This window comes from Penaeus vannamei, chromosome 16 (assembly GCF_042767895.1).
Source record: "Penaeus vannamei isolate JL-2024 chromosome 16, ASM4276789v1, whole genome shotgun sequence".
NCBI lineage: Eukaryota > Metazoa > Arthropoda > Malacostraca > Decapoda > Penaeidae > Penaeus > Penaeus vannamei.
Genome location: NC_091564.1, coordinates 6,425,943 through 6,443,442, shown reverse-complemented (window position 1 = coordinate 6,443,442; position 17,500 = coordinate 6,425,943).

Genomic DNA, 17,500 nt, shown 5'->3' with positions numbered 1-17,500 from the left:
AGATATGTTTATAACGAACTGAATGTTTTGTTCATTAGCTTTTTTTTTTACTTTCTATTATCGTTATGATAACTACCAGATATAGATAACTTCGATATACTGTGATGAAATAAACGTTTTGCTTCCTGATTTTTTTATAATTAATATTACCATTATGATGATTACACTGATACTTCACATATGTTGTTTACTGATTTTTTTGTAATTAATATTACCATTATGATAATTACACTGATACTTCACATATGTTGTAAGGACAAAAAAACAACAACTCGGCAATACTCCTGGAGTTGTGATATTAACATTAACGTTGAAAAACTTACCAGATACTGAACTTTATATCTATATGATGTAACGAATACTGAAAACGTTTTGGTGTTGTGTGTCACTTCACTAATATGAATTATTGTGTTTTTATCTTTTATTTATTCTTTTCTTTATTTATCTAACATCTTGTTATATGTCTATTTATTATTATCATTATTATTATTATTACATCTTTTACTAGAGGTTTCGAGTACATTGAGAATGATAAATCCATCTTTTTTTTACCAATTATCAAGAGTTTCGTTATCATCTAGAAATATGATTAGAAAGCAATAAGAAATACTTGAAAACAAGGAGAAAAAAATTCGTTTTAGTCCACAGGAAACCCGATGAATTTAAAGCATAAAAAACACAAATTCTTAAGAAAAGTTTGTTAGAAAACTTTTCCATTTCACTTCGCTCGTTTCATCCCACTAAATCTAACCAAAGTGGGCAAAATTCATTAAAATCTAACCACGTCTAAACAAAACAACATAGTCACCTTTCCACCATCTATCACCTGAATCTTCTCAGGTACTTATAGTAAAAAAAGAAGAAAAAAGAGAGAGAGAGAAAAAAAAGTACTTATAGTGAAAAAGGTAATTATAGTAAAAAAGTAAGCAAGAAAGAAAGAAAGAAAGAGAGAAAGAAAGTAAGAAAGAAAGAAAGAAAAGATAATGATAACAATAATAATAATAATGATAATGCACTCTTTCCTATTCTCCCTTTCCCTCTTCCACGCCCTTGCCTCCCTTCCCCTTCTCTCACCCTCCTCCTTCCCCTCTTCTGCTCTCCCCGTCTCCCACGCCCCTACACTCTTTTTCAAACATTACTACAACTACCTTTCTTTTCCCCTCCCTCCCCCCCCAAACCATTTTTTATCTCTCTCCCTCTTCCACCCTCCTCCCTTCCCCTCTTCCACCCTCCTTCCCTTCCCCTCTTCCACTCTCCTCCCTTCCCCTCCTCCCCTCTCACTTTTCCACCCTCCCTCCCTCCATCCCTTCCCCTCCCCCACCCTCCTCCCCTCTACCCCATCCCCTTCCCCTCACTTTTTCCTCCTTCCCTTCCCCTCTTCCACCTACCCTCTCCCTCCCTCCCCCTTGCCACCGCCCCCCCAAACCATTTTTCATTTCTCTCCCTCTTCCACCCTCCTCCCTTCCCCTCTTCCACCCTCTTTCCCTTCCCCTCCTCCACCCTCCTCCCCTCCCACTTTTCCACTCTCCCTCCCTCCATCCCTTCCCCTCCCCCACCCTCCTCCCCTCCACCCCCTCCCCTTTTCCTCCTTCCCTTCCTCCTTTCCACCACCTCCTCCCCTCCCCCTCAGCTTTTACTCCTTCCCTTCCCCTCTTCCACCCTCCCTCCCTCCATCCTTTTCCCTCCCCCACCCACCTCCCCTCCACCCCCTCCCTCTTCCCCTCACCTTTTCCTCCTTCCCCTCTTCCACCCTCCCTCCCTCCATCCCTTCCCCTCCCCCATTCTCCTCCCCTTCACCTCCTCCCCTCTACCCCCTCACCTTTTCCTCCTTCCCTTCCCCTCCTCCACCCCCCCTTCCCTCCCCCCCCCTTCCCTCCCCCCCCCATCCCTCCCCCCCCCCCCCCCCTTGCCAACCACCACCACAACCGCCCACCTCTTCCTCGCCGTATTAACAACAACACATAATTTCAAGCAGGACAACCCAGCACTTGAGTTTCAGTGTGAGGGAGACCCCGCCATGTTTTCTCGTAACAAACCAGTTTCTCAATTGAAAAGAGCAGTGTTTGCCACACACACACTCGGAGAAAAAAAAAGTCTTCAAATGTCTCCACACTTTTGCTAGAGAGAAAATGCTACAATATTGCTATTTCTAATCCTTTATTTTTATTTTTTTTATTTATTTTTTATTTATTTTTTTTTTTTTTTTTTACGTTGTGCAATACTGGAGTTCCTTTCTTGACGTAGACTCGCGCAGACTTGTACACCGCGTGTAATAGTATTCAACGCCACTCAGTCATCTATTTTTTTTTCTTCTTTTTTAATTCAACGCCACTCAGTCATCTATTTTTTTTTCTTCTTTTTTAATTCAACGCCACTCAGTCATCTATTTTTTTTTCTTCTTTTTTAATTCAACGCCACTCAGTCATCTATTTTTTTTTTCTTCTTTTTTAATTCAACGCCACTCAGTCATCTATATTTTTTTTCTTCTTTTTTAATTCAACGCCACTCAGTCATCTATTTTTTTCTTCTTTTTTTAATTCAACGCCACTCAGTCATCTATATTTTTTTTTTCTTCTTTTTGAATTCAACGCCACTCAGTCATCTATTTTTTTCTTCTTTTTTAATTCAACGCCACTCAGTCATCTATTTTTTTTCTTCTTCTTTTTTAATTCAACGCCACTCAGTCATCTATTTTTTTTTCTTCCTTTTTAATTCAACGCCACTCAGTCATCTATTTTTTTTCTTCTTTTTTTAATTCAACGCCACTCAGTCATCTATTTTTTTTTCTTCTTTTTTAATTCAACGCCACTCAGTCATCTATATTTTTTTTTCTTCTTTTTTAATTCAACGCCACTCAGTCATCTATTTTTTTTTCTTCTTTTTTAATTCAACGCCACTCAGTCATCTATTTTTTTCTTCTTTTTTAATTCAACGCCACTCAGTCATCTATTTTTTTTCTTCTTTTTTAATTCAACGCCACTCAGTCATCTATTTTTTTTTCTTCTTTTTTAATTCAACGCCACTCAGTCATCTATTTTTTTTCTTCTTTTTTAATTCAACGCCACTCAGTCATCTATTTTTTTTCTTCTTTTTTAATTCAACGCCACTCAGTCATCTATTTTTTTTTCTTCTTTTTTAATTCAACGCCACTCAGTCATCTATTTTTTTCTTCTTTTTTAATTCAACGCCACTCAGTCATCTATTTTTTTTTTCTTCCTTTTTAATTCAACGCCACTCAGTCATCTATATTTTTTTTCTTCTTTTTTAATTCAACGCCACTCAGTCATCTATATTTTTTTTCTTCTTTTTTAATTCAACGCCACTCAGTCATCTATTTTTTTTTCTTCTTTTTTAATTCAACGCCACTCAGTCATCTATTTTTTTTCTTCTTTTTTAATTCAACGCCACTCAGTCATCTATTTTTTTTTCTTCTTTTTTAATTCAACGCCACTCAGTCATCTATTTTTTTTTCTTCTTTTTTAATTCAACGCCACTCAGTCATCTATTTTTTTTCTTCTTTTTTAATTCAACGCCACTCAGTCATCTATTTTTTTTTCTTCTTTTTTAATTCAACGCCACTCAGTCATCTATTTTTTTTTTCTTTTTTAATTCAACGCCACTCAGTCATCTTTTTTTTTTCTTCTTTTTTAATTCAACGCCACTCAGTCATCTATTTTTTTTCTTTTTTAATTCAACGCCACTCAGTCATCTATTTTTTTTTTCTTTTTTAATTCAACGCCACTCAGTCATCTATTTTTTTTCTTCTTTTTTAATTCAACGCCACTCAGTCATCTATTTTTTTTCTTCTTTTTGAATTCAACGCCACTCAGTCATCTATTTTTTTTTCTTTTTTAATTCAACGCCACTCAGTCATCTATTTTTTCTCTTCCTTTTTAATTCAACGCCACTCAGTTATCTATTTTTTTTCTTCTTTTTTAATTCAACGCCACTCAGTCATCTATATTTTTTTCTTCTTTTTTAATTCAACGCCACTCAGTTATCTATTTTTTTTCTTCTTTTTTAATTCAACGCCTCTCAGTCATCTATTTTTTCTCTTCCTTTTTAATTCAACGCCACTCAGTCATCTATTTTTTTTTTTTTTTTTTAATTCAACGCCACTCAGTCATCTATATTTTTTTTTCTTCCTTTTTAATTCAACGCCACTCAGTCATCTATTTTTTTTCTTCTTTTTTAATTCAACGCCACTCAGTCATCTATTTTTTTTTCTTCTTCTTTTTTAATTCAACGCCACTCAGTCATCTATATTTTTTTCTTCTTTTTTAATTCAACGCCACTCAGTCATCTATTTTTTTTCTTCTTTTTTAATTCAACGCCACTCAGTCATCTATTTTTTTCTTCTTTTTTAATTCAACGCCACTCAGTCATCTATTTTTTTCCTTCTTTTTTAATTCAACGCCACTCAGTCATCTATTTTTTTTTTCTTCTTTTTTAATTCAACGCCACTCAGTCATCTATTTTTTTTCTTCTTTTTTAATTCAACGCCACTCAGTCATCTATTTTTTTTCTTCTTTTTTTAATTCAACGCCACTCAGTCATCTATTTTTTTTCTTCTTTTTTAATTCAACGCCACTCAGTCATCTATTTTTTTCCTTCTTTTTTAATTCAACGCCACTCAGTCATCTATTTTTTTTCTTCTTTTTTACTTCAACGCCACTCAGTCATCTATTTTTTTTTCTTCTTTTTGAATTCAACGCCACTCAGTCATCTATTTTTTTTCTTCTTTTTTTAATTCAACGCCACTCAGTCATCTATTTTTTTCCTTCTTTTTTAATTCAACGCCACTCAGTCATCTATTTTTTTTCTTCTTTTTTAATTCAACGCCACTCAGTCATCTATTTTTTTTTTCTTCTTTTTGAATTCAACGCCACTCAGTCATCTATTTTTTTTTCTTCTTTTTTAATTCAACGCCACTCAGTCATCTATATTTTTTTTCTTCTTTTTGAATTCAACGCCACTCAGTCATCTATTTTTTTTTCTTTTTTAATTCAACGCCACTCAGTCATCTATATTTTTTTTTCTTCTTTTTTAATTCAACGCCACTCAGTCATCTATATTTTTTTTCTTCTTTTTGAATTCAACGCCACTCAGTCATCTATTTTTTTTTCTTTTTTAATTCAACGCCACTCAGTCATCTATTTTTTTCTTCTTTTTTAATTCAACGCCACTCAGTCATCTATTTTTTTTCTTCTTTTTTAATTCAACGCCACTCAGTCATCTATTTTTTTTTTCTTCTTTTTTAATTCAACGCCACTCAGTCATCTATTTTTTTTTTCTTCTTTTTTAATTCAACGCCGCTCAGTCATCTATTTTTTTTTCTTTTTTAATTCAACGCCACTCAGTCATCTATATTTTTTTTTCTTCTTTTTTAATTCAACGCCACTCAGTCATCTATTTTTTTTCTTCTTTTTTAATTCAACGCCACTCAGTCATCTATTTTTTTTTCTTCTTTTTGAATTCAACGCCACTCAGTCATCTATTTTTTTCTTCTTTTTTAATTCAACGCCACTCAGTCATCTATATTTTTTTTTCTTCTTTTTTAATTCAACGCCACTCAGTCATCTATTTTTTTCTTCTTTTTTAATTCAACGCCACTCAGTCATCTATTTTTTTTTCTTCTTTTTTAATTCAACGCCACTCAGTCATCTATTTTTTTTTTCTTCTTTTTTAATTCAACGCCACTCAGTCATCTATTTTTTTTTTCTTCTTTTTTAATTCAACGCCGCTCAGTCATCTATTTTTTTTTTCTTCTTTTTTAATTCAACGCCACTCAGTCATATATTTTTTTTCTTCTTTTTTAATTCAACGCCACTCAGTCATCTATATTTTTTTTTTCTTCTTTTTTAATTCAACGCCTTTCAGTCATCTATTTTTTTCTTCTTTTTTAATTCAACGCCACTCAGTCATCTATTTTTTTTCTTCTTTTTTAATTCAACGCCACTCAGTCATCTATTTTTTTTTCTTTTTTAATTCAACGCCACTCAGTCATCTATTTTTTTTTCTTCTTTTTTAATTCAACGCCACTCAGTCATCTATTTTTTTTTCTTCTTTTTTAATTCAACGCCACTCATTCATCTATTTTTTTTCTTCTTCTTTTTTAATTCAACGCCACTCAGTCATCTATTTTTTTTTCTTCTTTTTGAATTCAACGCCACTCAGTCATCTATTTTTTTTCTTCTTTTTTAATTCAACGCCACTCAGTCATCTATTTTTTTTCTTCTTTTTTAATTCAACGCCACTCAGTCATCTATTTTTTTTCTTCTTTTTTAATTCAACGCCACTCAGTCATCTTATTTTTTTTCTTCTTTTTTAATTCAACGCCACTCAGTCATCTATATTTTTTTTTCTTCTTTTTTAATTCAACGCCACTCATCTATTTTTTTTCTTCTTTTTTAATTCAACGCCACTCAGTCATCTATTTTTTTACTTCTTTTTTAATTCAACGCCACTCAGTCATCTATTTTTTTTTTCTTCTTTTTTAATTCAACGCCACTCAGTCATCTATTTTTTTCTTCTTTTTTAATTCAACGCCACTCAGTCATCTATTTTTTTCTTCTTTTTTAATTCAACGCCACTCAGTCATCTATTTTTTTTTTCTTCTTTTTTAATTCAACGCCACTCAGTCATCTATTTTTTTCTTCTTTTTTAATTCAACGCCACTCAGTCATCTATATTTTTTTTCTTCTTTTTTAATTCAACGCCACTCAGTCATCTATTTTTTTTCTTCTTTTTTAATTCAACGCCACTCAGTCATCTATTTTTTTTCTTCTTTTTTAATTCAACGCCACTCAGTCATCTATATTTTTTTTCTTCTTTTTTAATTCAACGCCACTCAGTCATCTATTTTTTTTTTCTTCTTTTTTAATTCAACGCCACTCAGTCATCTATTTTTTTCTTCTTTTTTAATTCAACGCCACTCAGTCATCTATTTTTTTTTCTTCTTTTTTAATTCAACGCCACTCAGTCATCTATTTTTTTTCTTCTTTTTTAATTCAACGCCACTCAGTCATCTATATTTTTTTTCTTCTTTTTTAATTCAACGCCACTCAGTCATCTATTTTTTTTTCTTCTTTTTTAATTCAACGCCACTCAGTCATCTATTTTTTTTCTTCTTTTTTAATTCAACGCCACTCAGTCATCTATTTTTTTTTCTTTTCTTTTTTAATTCAACGCCACTCAGTCATCTATTTTTTTTCTTCTTTTTTAATTCAACGCCACTCAGTCATCTATATTTTTTTCTTCTTTTTTAATTCAACGCCACTCAGTCATCTATTTTTTTTTCTTCTTTTTTAATTCAACGCCACTCAGTCATCTATTTTTTTCTTCTTTTTTAATTCAACGCCACTCAGTCATCTATTTTTTTTTCTTCTTTTTTAATTCAACGCCACTCAGTCATCTATTTTTTTTTCTTCTTTTTTAATTCAACGCCACTCAGTCATCTATTTTTTTTCTTCTTTTTTAATTCAACGCCACTCAGTCATCTATTTTTTTTTTTAATTCAACGCCACTCAGTCATCTATTTTTTTTTCTTCTTTTTTAATTCAACGCCACTCAGTCATCTATATTTTTTTTTCTTTTTTAATTCAACGCCACTCAGTCATCTATTTTTTTTCTTCTTTTTTAATTCAACGCCACTCAGTCATCTATTTTTTTTCTTCTTTTTTAATTCAACGCCACTCAGTCATCTATTTTTTTTCTTCTTTTTTAATTCAACGCCACTCAGTCATCTATTTTTTTTTCTTCTTTTTTAATTCAACGCCACTCAGTCATCTATATTTTTTTTTCTTCTTTTTTAATTCAACGCCACTCAGTCATCTATTTTTTTTTCTTTTTTAATTCAACGCCACTCAGTCATCTATTTTTTTTTCTTCTTTTTTAATTCAACGCCACTCAGTCATCTATATTTTTTTTTCTTCTTTTTGAATTCAACGCCACTCGGTCATCTATATTTTTTTCTTCTTCTTTTTTAATTCAACGCCACTCAGTCATCTATTTTTTTTCTTCTTTTAATTCAACGCCACTTAGTCATCTATTTTTTTTACTTCTTTTTTAATTCAACGCCACTCAGTCATCTATTTTTTTTTTCTTCCTTTTTAATTCAACGCCACTCAGTCATCTATTTTTTTTCTTCTTTTTTAATTCAACGCCACTCAGTCATCTATTTTTTTTTTCTTCTTTTTTAATTCAACGCCACTCAGTCATCTATTTTTTTCTTCTTTTTTAATTCAACGCCACTCAGTCATCTATATTTTTTTCTTTTTTAATTCAACGCCACTCAGTCATCTATTTTTTTTTTCTTCTTTTTTAATTCAACGCCACTCAGTCATCTATTTTTTTTTCTTCTTTTTTAATTCAACGCCACTCAGTCATCTATTTTTTTTTTCTTCTTCTTTTTTAATTCAACGCCACTGAGTCATCTATATTTTTTTCTTTTTTAATTCAACGCCACTCAGTCATCTATTTTTTTTTTCTTCTTTTTTAATTCAACGCCACTCAGTCATCTATTTTTTTTTTCTTCTTTTTTAATTCAACGCCACTCAGTCATCTATTTTTTTTCTCTTCTTTTTTAATTCAACGCCACTCAGTCATCTATTTTTTTTCTTCTTTTTTAATTCAACGCCACTCAGTCATCTATTTTTTTTTTCTTCTTTTTTAATTCAACGCCACTCAGTCATCTAAATTTTTTTTCTTCTTTATGAATTCAACGCCACTCAGTCATCTATATTTTTTTTCTTCTTTTTTAATTCAACGCCACTCAGTCATCTATATTTTTTTTCTTCTTTTTTATTACAAACACACAAAAGTATATATTGTCTCGACGAACATTGCAGAACAGAGTGCATTTGCATCTTAACCCTTTTGCCTCGGCGCTCTTTGCAAACCTCTTCGCTTAAGAACCCCATAATGATAATGGTAATAGCAACAGTGACATCGGTAAATATTGTGAACAGGTATTGGCAAGGTCTCTGTTAGGTGCAGTATTGTTGTGACCGGTGTTGTAGTTCCTGTTGTGATCCGTATTATCCTTGTTGTTGTCAGCTTGGTAGTAATGCCTTCTGTATTGCTGTTGTCACCATGTTCTCATATCAGTCTCTGTCGCATTATTATCATTAATATCGTCAGTCTCATCAACATTATCTCCACCAGTTCTACTATTATTGCCACGATCGTCATTATCATCACCATCACCATCTCCACCATCATCACCATCACCATCACTAGCACAACATCACCACCACCACTAATACTACCACCATCACCACCATCACCACCACCACCATCACCACTACTACTACCACCCTCACAACATCACCATCACCACCACCACTACTACTACCACCATCTCCACCATCACCAGATCACGACCACTGCTACTAACACCATCACCACCACCACCATCACCACATCACCACCACCACCACTACCACCACCACTACTACTACCACTATCACCATCACCACATCACCACCATCACAACGTCACCACCATCACCATCACAACGTCACCACCACCACCATCACCACTACCACCACTACTACTACTACCACCATCACCACATCACCACCATCACAACGTCACCACCACCACCCACACCATTGCTACTACCACCATAGCAACATCATCACCATCACATCACCATCACCACCACCACCATTACCATCACCACCACCACCACCATCACTACCACCACCATCACCACTATCACCATCACCACCACCATAATCATCATCACCACCACCATTACTACTACCACGATAACATCACCACCATCACCACATCACCACCATCACCACCATCCTCACTATCCTCTTCATAAGCATGCCAAACCTCGCCCTACCTTACCTAAAAAAAAAAAAAAAAAAAGACAAACAACATCGCACTGAACTCGGTTGCAAACACTGCCAGCTCTGCAAGGTTGCAAGTCGCCGGCAAAGGCAATTGATTTTAGGAGACGTAATTTGCAGGCGACAGCAACGAGAGGCGAGGGGCATAAACACCCCCTTAGTGCGAGTGTGGAGCAATTTTTTTTTATTATTTTTTTTCTTATCCTTCTTTTTCCAGAAATGTGGAGCATTTTTTTTCTTCTTCTTCTTCTCCTTCCAGAAATGTGTAGTTTTTATCTTCTCCTTCTTCTTCCATAAATGCCCAGTTTTTATCTTCTCCTTCTTCTTTTTCTTCCAGAAATGTGTAGTTATTTTTTTTCTTCTTCTTCTTCCAGAAATGTGTAGTTTTTATCTTCTTCCTCTCCTTCTTCCAGAAATGTGTAGTTTTTTTTTTCTTCTTCTCTTTCTTCCATAGATGTGTAGGTTGTGAAACTCATGAGGAGGGAAGATATACAGAAGACGAAGGAGAAGGAGAAATGGGGAAATTAGAGAAAGTCGGCATAAAAGGGTGTATGTTTCAAAGGAGGGTAGTAGAGAGAGAGAGAGAGGAGAAGAGAGAGGGAGGGAAAGAGGGAAAGGGAAGGAGAGAGAGAGAGAGAGAGAGAGAGAGAGAGAGAGAGAGAGAGAGAGAGAGAGAGAGAGAGAGAGAGAGAGAGAGAGAGAGAGAGAGAGAGAGAGAGAGAGAGAGAAGAAGAAGAAGAGAGAGGGAGGGAAAGAGGGAAAGGGAAGGAGAGAGAGAGAGAGACAGACAGACAGACAGAATGAGAGAGAGAGAGTGGGAGAAAGAGAAAGAAAGAGAGAGGGACAGACAGACAGACAAATGACCGAAAAAAGAGAGCAGGTAAAGTCGGCTGAAAGAGAAGCTATTTCAGGAAGTAACTGCTTAATAAGGAAGGAAGCGAGAGAGAGAAAGTTCAAGGAGAGAGATATGTAAGGAGGCAGACACAGGAGAAGGAGAGGAAGTAAGAGAGAAGAGAGTGAAAAAATAGAGAAAGAGGAATAAGAGAGAGAGAAAGAAAGAGAGAAAGAAGGTAAGGAAATGGGAGGATAGTCTAGAAAAGGATAAAAGAAAGAAAAAAAAAAATCAACAGCAATTTTTTTTTCTTTCTTTCTTTCTTTTTTTGTTTGTTTCTTATAGTTTTTTTCTCACATTAGCGAAACAAAAGACAAACCAAATTTATATTGCCCCCATCACCCCTCCCCCCCCCTCGAACAAATTATGATATTCAATCTTCCTAAAGACTTTTTTTTCTTACTTTGTCATAAGGGATAAGATTTAAAAGATAATTAGGAAGAACAGTCGAGCAGCGGTGATCCGTGACACTTAAGCATCTCATTTTTCCTTCCTCATTTTCCTCCTTTGTCCTTTCTCCTGCCTTCCCCTCTCTTCTTCTGTCTTCCCCACACCTTTTTCTCCCTCCCCTCTCTTCTCCTCCTCTTCCTTTCTCCTCCCTTCCTCTCTTTTCCTCTCCCTTCCCCTCACCTTCTTCTCCCTCCCCTGTCTTTCCCATCTCTTCCCTTCCTTTCTCTTTCCTCCTCTTCCTTTCTCCTCCCTTCCCCTTCCTTTCTCCTCCATTCCTATCACCTTTCCTTCTCTTTCCCTCACTTTACTTCACCTTCCCCTCTTTTCCTCTCCCTTTCTATCACCTTCTTCTCCCTCCCCTTTCTTTCCCCTCTCCTTCCTTCTCCTCTTCCTTTCTCCTCCCTTCCTCTCTTTTCCTCTCCCTTCTCCTCACCTTCTCCTACCCCAATTCCTTTTCCATACGTTTACCTCTTTCCTTAGTCCCCCCCACTTCATTCGCTCCCCCCTACCCCTTCTTTCCCCTTCTTTCTTCTAGTTTTTCTTCTTTCTCTTATTTTCTCCTTCTCTCTCCTATCTCCTTTCCGTTTGCTCTTGCCTTACTTAACCCTCTTTTCATTTCCTTTACTTCTATTCCAGTTTCCTTAACCTCTCTTTATCGTCTTAATCTTTCTCTCTCTTTCTTTTTTTCTCCTTTTTCACTCTCTTTCCGAAATCCCCCTTTCTCTCATTTATTCCCTTTCCACTCCCCCATTCTTTAATAATTCTCTTTCTTTCTCTCTCCTCCACCCCCCCCCCTCTCTCTCTCTCATTTCCCTCCCCCAGTTTCCCTCACTCTTTCCTACTCCTCTCTCCCTCTCTTCTTTCCTTACCCTCACTTTCCCCCTCTTCCTCACCCCTCCCTTCCCCCCCCTTCCTCCCCCCCCCCCCCCCCCCCTCCCCCCCCCCTTTACCTCTGATCAAACCGAGGAGTATTTTCTTAATTCTGAATTAGGAAAAGAATAATATACACGTTATATGATCGCTGGTGGCCTCACCTGTGCGTTGAGCCAGCCAGCGTGTGATATAAGCAAGCAGTGACGTCACGGCGATACGTTAATGGTTTTTTTTTTGTTTTGTTTTGTTTTTGTTTTTTTGTAATTTTCATCATCGCAGTTGGCAGCATTGTTTTATTTATTTGTTTATTTTCTTTTTTGTCATTTTCATCATCACAGTTGGAAGCACTGTTGTATTTATTTCATTATTTTTTTTTGTCATCATTTTCATCATCGCAGTTGGCAGCACTGTTTTATTTTTCTTATTTTTTGTCATCATTTTCATCATCGCAGTTGGCAGCTCTGTTTTTTCTTTTCTTTTCTTTTTTATCTTTTTTCATCTTGGCAATACTGACACATTTAATAATATAACCATCAAGATAATTTCGATTTTCTAAAATTATTCATATGAACATTTAGATAATTTTGGGCATCCTTATGGAATTTATATCAAGAACTATTACCAAAGTTTGTGTTCATTATTTCCGCTCAAAAAGGGTAGGAACAATACAGACATCAAGGATAACATACATGCATACATACACACTTACATACATATATATACAGATTATATATATATATATATATATATATATATATATATATATATATATATATATATATATATATATATATATATATATATATATATATATATATATATATATATATATATATATATATATATATATATATATATATATATAATGATTCTTTAAAAAACTGGCAAAGAAATGATGTCAACATATGAATAGCAAGATTTAGAAAATAACAACAACCCAACAGTTGTAAGATGATAACAATAACATATCTATGACAGAGACATCAGCAACAACCCATAAAGAAAACAACAACATCATCATTCTTATTATAATCCCTCTTGCTATCGCCGTTGTTATCAGTAATGCCATCATCATCATCACTATCATTAGCATAATTACCACTTGTCTCACTCCTGAATGGTAGGTTGATTCTGTGCAACCGACAGACACTAATTTGCACACGTTAAAATGTTCAACAATGGACATTCTCACGTACCACGCGAAGGACCTTTTAAGCTTTCAAGACACATTCTGATTTCTTTGTTTTGTTTTGTTTGTATTTGTCTTTCTGAAAAAATCTGTATGGATAATTGTCTGTTTATTTGTCTTTCTCTCTATCTGTATTTTAAGTTGATTATGTTTTTTTTCTTATTTTTTTGTTTGTGTCTTTCTCTCTATCTATATTTTTTCTTTTTCTGTTCGTTTGTCTTTCTCTGTCTGTATTTCAAGTTGATTATGTGTTTGTTTGTTTTTTTCTTACTTTTTCTGTTTGTGTCTTTCTCTCTATCTGTATTTCAAGTTGATTATGTGTTTGTTTGTTTTTTTTTCTTACTTTTTCTGTTTTTTGTCCTTATATCTATATTTTTTCTTTTTTTGTTAGTTTGTCTTTCTCTTTGTCTGTATGTCAAGTTGTTTATGCTTTTTTCTTTATTTGTTTACAGAGCATTGTCTATTGTCTGTCTGTGTCTGTAAAGTGGCTTATCTGTCTACCTATCCGTCTTTTTATTCATATATATGTCTATCTGTCTGGTTATCTATCTATCTATCTGTCTATCTATTCATCTAAGCAACTATCTATCTACGTCTATCTACTTACCAATACATATACCCGATAGCCTATCTATCCTTATATGTATCTGTTCATTTGTATATGAATCTATCACTCCATCTATCCTGTATCTTCAACTGTCTATCTCTATCTATTTATATTTCAATTATCTGTCAATTTATATATTAGTCTTATTATCGATTCATCCTTCTATGCATTTATTTTTACAAACGAAGAACAGGGAATAGAAAGGGTGAGAAAGCGGGATAGAGAAGGAGAAGTGAGGGAGAAAAGAGAGGGGAAGGTGGAGTAATGTTGAGGAGAGATGAGAGGGGGTGAGGGAGAGAGAAAAGAGGAGGGGAAAGTGAAGAGGAAAAGGAGGCAAGAGAGATGTTAGAGAATGTTCTAGAGCAATGGAGGAGAGAAGAAGAGAGAGAACAAGAAAGGTGAGTCAGCGAGAGGAGGGAGAAGAAGAGAGGAAAGGAACAAGAAAAATGTAGGAGAGAAAAATGAAAGATAACAAGTGGGGAAGAGAAGGGAATGGAGAAGGGTAAAAGAAAGAAAGAAGTGAAAGGGGTAGAAGAAAGAGAACGAGAAAGGTGGGGAGAAGAGGAAGGGAGATCTGGGGGGGGCGGGTGGGGGGGGAGGGGGGGGGGCAGATGACACTGAGGTACAACAAAGACAGTGTCAAGTTCCACCGGTCACCACCACACACCTCTTGGGGTCAGTGCCACGTGCCCAGGGGGGGGGGGGGGTGGAGGAGAAGAAGGAGCAGGGAAGACGAGGAGAGGAAAAGTGACGAGGAGGACGAAGAGAGGAGAAAACAGGAGAGAAGAGAAGAGAGATGAGCGAGAGGAGAGGAGATGAAAAAAGAGGAGAGAAGAAAAATGGTGGATGACGAGGACAAGGAGAGGAAAAGAGAGGGGAAGAGCAGTGAATGGAAAAGAGAAGAGAAGAGAGTAGATGAGAGGATAGGAGAGAAAAAGAGAGGAGGACGAAGAGAAAAGAAGAGAGAGAAGATGAGAAGAGAAGGAGGAGAAGTAAGCGAAAGGGGAAGTGTTGAAGAGAACAAGGAGATGAGTAAAAGGAGGTAATGAGGAAAGAGAGGAAAATATTTAAGAGGAAGAGGTGAATGAAGAGAAAGGAGGATGGAGAATGGAAGCAGAAGGAGAAGGAAGAAACAGGGAAAAAACGAAGGAAAGAGGGAAAAAATGTCAAGACCAGAAAGAGAGAAAGATGAAAAGGAAGATGGGGAGGAAAAGAGAGAAAATAAGACGAAGAGAAAGTGGAATTAAAGAATAAAAGGAAAGAGAAGGGAAAGAGTAAAAGGAAAAAATGAAGGAGATGGGAAAGGAAGGGAAGATAAAAGATTAGACTCAAGGAGCAAAGAAGAAGAGAACAAGGATGAGGAGTAAGAGACGGAAGAATAAAACGAGAAAAAGGAGAAAGAAAAGAATAAGGGAAAAAGGGAAGAACAATCATATAAGAAAAAAGAAGTTGAGAATAAGGAAGAAGAAAAGGAACAAGAGGAGATGAGAAAACAAGAGAAAGAAGAAGGGGGAGCGAATTGGAGAGAGAAAGAAAAAGGAAGTGAAAATAGAGGAGTAAAAGAAAGAGGAGGAGAAAAATGACGAAGTAAAAGAGCTAGAGAAGATGTAGAAGAAGAAAAAGGAAAAAAAAAACTAAAGAAGAAGACATGGAAAGAAAAAATAGAATAAAGAAGAGGAGGAGGAGAAGAAGATAGGATGAGGAAGAAAATGAGAAATGAGACAGGAGGAGGAAGAAAAAGGAAGAGGTGGAAGGAATCCTGGAAGAAGTAGACGAAAAGAAGAAAGAAAAAAGAAGGAAAAGAAACAAGTGAAAGAAAGAGAAAGACAATCGATGGAGAAAAAGCAAAGAAAAGCAAATATAGCGAGAAGGATAACGATGATGAGAAGGAGGAGATTCAGAAGGAAGAGGTGGAGGAGGAAGAGAATTAGCAGGAAGAGGAGGAGGAGGAAGAGTAGAATTAGGAGGAGCAGAAGGAGGGGAAGGAAGAGAAGGCAAATTAGGAGATGGAGGAGGAGGAGAAATGGGGATGAGGAGGTGGAGGGGAAGGAGGTGGAGGAGAAGAAGAAGAGGGAGGGAAAGGAGGTGGAGAAGGAGGAGGAGAAGACGAATTAGGAGGAGAAGGAGGAGAAAGAGAAGGAGAAGCAGAAGGGATGGGAAAGAGTAAATGGATGAAAAGCAAAAAGAAGTCAGAAAAAAGAATTAAGGTAGAGAGTCACCAGGGTTCCCTCCCTCTCAACCCAAGGGAAGTCGCCAGGGATCCCTCCCTCACAACCACAAGGAAGTCGCCAGGGATCCCTCCCTCTCAACCCAAAGGAAGTCGCCAGGGATCCCTCCCTCTCAACCCAAGGGAAGTCGCCAGGGATCCCTCCCTCTCAACCCAAGGGAAGTCGCCAGGGATCCCTCCCTCTCAACCCAAAGGAAGTCGCCAGGGATCCCTCCCTCTCAACCCTAAGGAAGTCGCCAGGGATCCCTCCCTCTCAACCCAAAGGAAGTCGCCAGGGATCCCTCCCTCTCAACCCAAGGGAAGTCGCCAGGGATCCCTCCCTCTCAACCCAAAGGAAGTCGCCAGGGATCCCTCCCTCTCAACCCAAAGGAAGTCGCCAGGGATCCCTCCCTCTCAACCCAAGGGAAGTCGCCAGGGATCCCTCCCTCTCAACCCAAGGGAAGTCGCCAGGGATCCCTCCCTCTCAACCCAAGGGAAGTCGCCAGGGATCCCTCCCTCACAACCCAAAGGAAGTCGCCAGGGATCCCTCCCTCTCAACCCAAAGGAAGTCGTCAGGGATCCCTCCCTCACAACCCAAAGGAAGTCGCCAGGGATCCCTCCCTCTCAACCCAAAGGAAGTCGCCAGGGATCCCTCCCTCTCAACCCTAAGGAAGTCGCCAGGGATCCCTCCCTCTCAACCCAAAGGAAGTCGCCAGGGATCCCTCCCTCTCAACCCAAGGGAAGTCGCCAGGGATCCCTCCCTCTCAACCCTAAGGAAGTCGCCAGGGATCCCTCCCTCTCAACCCAAGGGAAGTCGCCAGGGATCCCTCCCTCACAACCCAAGGGAAGTCGCCAGGGATCCCTCCCTCTCAACCCAAAGGAAGTCGCCAGGGATCCCTCCCTCACAACCCAAAGGAAGTCGCCAGGGATCCCTCCCTCTCAACCCAAAGGAAGTCGCCAGGGATCCCTCCCTCTCAACCCTAAGGAAGTCGCCAGGGATCCCTCCCTCTCAACCCTAAGGAAGTCGCCAGGGATCCCTCCCTCACAACCCAAGGGAAGTCGCCAGGGATCCCTCCCTCTCAACCCAAGGGAAGTCGCCAGGGATCCCTCCCTCTCAACCCAAGGGAAGTCGCCAGGGATCCCTCCCTCTCAACCCAAGGGAAGTCGCCAGGGATCCCTCCCTCTCAACCCAAAGGAAGTCGCCAGGGATCCCTCCCTCACAACCCAAGGGAAGTCGCCAGGGATCCCTCCCTCTCAACCCTAAGGAAGTCGCCAGGGATCCCTCCCTCTCAACCCTAAGGAAGTCGCCAGGGATCCCTCCCTCACAACCCAAGGGAAGTCGCCAGGGATCCCTCCCTCTCAACCCAATGGAAGTCGCCAGGGATCCCTCCCTCACAACCCAAAGGAAGTCGCCAGGGAT